The sequence below is a fragment of the Tachypleus tridentatus genome, unplaced genomic scaffold, assembly GCF_004210375.1.
Source record: "Tachypleus tridentatus isolate NWPU-2018 unplaced genomic scaffold, ASM421037v1 Hic_cluster_1, whole genome shotgun sequence".
In the NCBI taxonomy this organism is placed as follows: Eukaryota; Metazoa; Arthropoda; class Merostomata; order Xiphosura; family Limulidae; genus Tachypleus; species Tachypleus tridentatus.
The window spans coordinates 12,103,414-12,107,756 of NW_027467777.1; the positions used below are offsets into that span (position 1 = coordinate 12,103,414).

Genomic DNA, 4,343 nt, shown 5'->3' on the forward strand with positions numbered 1-4,343 from the left:
CACTGTAGAGTTATATAGAACAGTAACAGCTACAACTATATCACTGTAGAGTTATATAGAACAGTAACAGCTACAACTATATCACTCTAGAGTTATATACAACAGTAACAGCTACAAGTATATCACTGTAGAGTTATATACAACAGTAACAGGTACAACTATATCACTGTAGAGTTATATACAACAGTAACAGGTACAACTATATCACTGTAGAGTTATATACAACAGTAACAGGTACAACTATATCACTGTAGAGTTATATAGAACAGTAACAGCTACAACTATATCACTGTAGAGTTATATAGAACAGTAACAGCTACAACTATATCACTGTAGAGTTATATACAACAGTAACAGCTACAAGTATATCACTGTAGAGTTATATACAACAGTAACAGGTACAACTATATCACTGTAGAGTTATATACAACAGTAACAGCTACAACTATATCACTGTAGAGTTATATACAACAGTAACAGCTACAAGTATATCACTGTAGAGTTTTATACAACAGTAACAGCTACAAGTATATCACTGTAGAGTTATATACAACAGTAACAGCTACAACTAAATCATTACATTATTATATAAACACGTCATTTAAACTTTCAGATGTATGAATACACATCCTGTGGACATAGTAGTTTTCTATATCTTATTACATTCATGATTTGATTTAAACATTTTAGAATAAGGACGATATGTTATCCTCAGCTATATTAACCTGATCTGGTGGACACGCTGCAACATATTTTATTTCGTACACAATTATGAACGTTGCAATGGTTTTCAAACGGGGGCCCAAACGGGGGCGATTGCTAATTATGTCGTCACTTCGTCATATTGTTATAATTTTGATATTATAATATTGTTATATAATCTATACATCCTTATTGTGTATTATAGCCTAGAAAGCTTATAATTGCAATCCATATATGTCATGAAGTTTCATTTTTAACATGGGCTCTCTCTGTCTGCCTCAATTCTAGGAACAGAATTAAACTGGTTTGTTTATGTATATATTATAACCGTATGTTAGATATAGCAGTTGGTCAGCATAAAGTGGACATCGTATTAAATTAAGGTGGTGACATGTCTGTTTGAGGGTTCTCATCATATTTTTTAAATAAAGGTGGTGACATGTCTGTTTGAGGGTACTGATCATATCTTTTAAATTAAGGTGGGGACATGTCTGTTTGAGGGTTCTCATAATATCTTTTAAATAAAGGTGAGGACATGCCTGTTTGAGGGTTCTCATCATATCTTTTAAATTAAAGTGGGGACATATCTGTTTGAGGGTACTGATCATATCTTTTAAATTAAAGTGGTGACATGTCTGTTTGAGGGTACTGATCATATCTTTAAATTAAGGTGGGGACATGTCTGTTTGAGGGTTCTCATAATATCTTTTAAATAAAGGTGAGGACATGTCTGTTTGAGGGTTCTCATCATATCTTTTAAATTAAGGTGAGGACATGTCTGTTTGAGGGTTCTCATCATATCTTTTCTACTACTTGGCACCTCTCTGATGGTAAGAGAACAATTTACCTCAAAACGTGTGTGGCAGTCGCTCTAACTGTAGCAGAGAAAATCATTTCCATTCTAGCAAAGTCCATACTGTGTTGAAAGTCCTTACTGCGGTAAAAGAGAGAGTATGGATGTTTTACTTTTCTATATCGTTGTTGTTTGTATTTACCAAACTTTGAAATCTGTGTTTTACAGTCTAAATTTGTTCCCACAGCATTTTTAGAACAGTTTATCCAAAATCTACGAAGTCTGACCTTTGAACTAAACGATTTAATAAGAAAACAACAAACAGAACAAAATGTTTTCAAACACAAGAAAAACGAAGTGAATTTCCACAGTTAAATATCAAGAGAAGATGTGGATGGAACCAGAACCCGATCTTTCCTGGTGATTATTGTCTTTAGTTTGTTTTTTGAGGTATTCTAACTCGACAGTGCTAATTTTGCAATGTCTCTGACTAAAGACACGAGACAATTCAGTGCATTGTCGCCAATTCTACCAAAAGAGTTTTGTGTGTCACTTACACATGAGTCTATTTATACTACATTGTTGAGAACTGTAATAAGCTAAAAACCCATTAGAAAAAACTTGGTTATTTCGTTGTACTTAAAACTTATTGGTTTCGTGTATGTGTGTAACAACAGAGGTACAGTAAGTAGACAGAAGATTTGAAGCCACTTTGTCGTGAGAGTTTACTGTACAAAACAAAAATATACAACTACAGCATACAGAACTAGTTACTACTAACAGATAACGAATTCTACACGACGATCATAAATAAATTATCTGAATAAAGAAGAGTTTCTTAAATATTTACCATTTCAAGGTCTCGTTTACTCTTAACAATAACTCCACGGCCGACAGTGAACCTTCTCTCTCTTGTTTCTAATTTTGAACATTTAACGTCATTTCTTTACCTTCTAGGTGTCGCTCGACTTTCACATTCGCTAATTCAGCGTCTTATCGGTTTTACCTTTCCTTGTTTATGTCCCGCACTGGAAATATGAATAACGTTAACATTTGCTGACGGTTCGGGTTGACACAATCAGCCACAGTTTTATATTGGAACAGATCCTCAAACATCCGTATCTCCTCCCTGGATAACGTGTCACTTAGAATCTCAGATTTTGTAACACTACTGTCAAGGTTACACTTCAGCCTAACGACGTCTGTATTCATGTCCAGCAGTTACATCTCGTCTATGAAAGGTCTTTAACTCGTTTCCAACAGTTGCGTCCTGTGTAACAAAGGTCATTTCGAATGTCATTGGATCACTTTAAATAAAACTAATTGTTACAGCTTTTCTAATGACCGTGGGTTGGTCAGCAGTTCCGGGTCAGGCGCCAGCACTGCTTGGCTGCGTTCTCGAGAGAACTGGCAGACTTTCCCTTGAAGAGGTCCAGCTGGGGGAGGAAGTAGTGCGGACAACGGCGACACTGTAGACACGAGATCATCTGTAACAGAATACCGTTGAGGCGATCACCCAGACAGGCCTCGTCCCATTCCAGCTCTCGGGGGTGCTTCTCACACTCGTACAGTAGCAGGGTCTTGAGATGGTAGCTCGTGACGGGATTGCCTGGCAGGTCCAGGTGACGGTCCCTCATCGTCTTCAGGATACTGAGGCACTTCTTCCGACAGCCTCCGGCGAGCAGGCTGTTCTCGGCTTCCATGAAGTGTAATACCCAGGCGTCACCTTCCATTGAAGACTGTTTACCCTGCAGAGAAATGCAGTCCTTGGACAATAGATCGAATCCTTCGGCTTTAACTTCGGCCACAAGGTTGGGGTTGGGCCAAGGGATGTGTGGGATTGGCCAGTGAGCTGCTGACCGCGGCCAAAGTCCGCTGCAGCGGAACGCCGGTGTGATTTGCACAACATATCGTTCTCTGATTCGCAGTTTGACCTCTGTGGTGTCGGCAACCATTTTGACCACATCTCGGTAGCTGCTCTTGTCACACGCTTGAGCCACGAGAGTTTGAAAACGGCTGCGAATCTTCCTAGCGGACAGATAGCCCGAGGCCGTGATGAACTCTACCCAGAGTGACATGGAACGCTTTCGGCCATCGCTAAGCTTCAAGACGGCACAGCCAGGTAAAGATCCGTCGTCCACGAAGTTGAACACCCCCATCTGGTTAAGGTACAGGATCACCTCGAACTCGGTCGGTGAGAGCACCTCCAAGCCGTCGAACCTGCTGTTACATTCGTTGAGCGACGAGATAAACCGTGGTTCCTGTACCTCAACCTCCTTCAACACGTCCTGTACAACCTTACAGACGTCTCTAACCGTTTTAGCGACAGCCGCTTTACGGGCGTGAACCCGCTCCCCGTAGAACTTGTTCAGCTGATATAGCAGCTTGGACTGGGCTGCCATCATATCAGACGGCACCAACATCTCGGTTTAATCTCTTCCACTACTACCAACTTGACTTCTGCAAGACGCAGAGTTTATGACAAAATGTTGTTACAAGCGTAGTTGGTTACCACTAGGCGGCTCTACTGATATATTTTGCTGCCTCCCAGTCTCCGCCCCTAATGATGCACTATTGGCTGACGAGACGATCACGATATCCAAGTCTTTGCGACGAGGGAAAAAGTTAGAACAGTAGAGCAGTCTAGCGGTGGGAACCTTGGGATAACAAGAGGTTGAAGGAATATGGCGATTGGTCTGCCAGCGAAAGAAAATATGGTAGGGAAGGGGAATCGAGTTAGCTGTCAAGTTTAATCAGTCAATGGACAAGGTGTAGACAGGAAACTCCGCCCTATGACGGCTGAGGGCGGAGCTAACCAGGTGGTCCTTGTCTGGAGAATATGGGTATC

General features: G+C 40.7%; 1 pseudogene; it reads right to left on the minus strand.

The window, feature by feature from the left end:
* Positions 1-2,201: 2,201 nt before the first annotated feature.
* Positions 2,202-4,021, minus strand: LOC143241783 (protein mab-21-like 2; annotated as a pseudogene).
* Between the last annotated feature and the right edge of the window lie 322 nt (positions 4,022-4,343).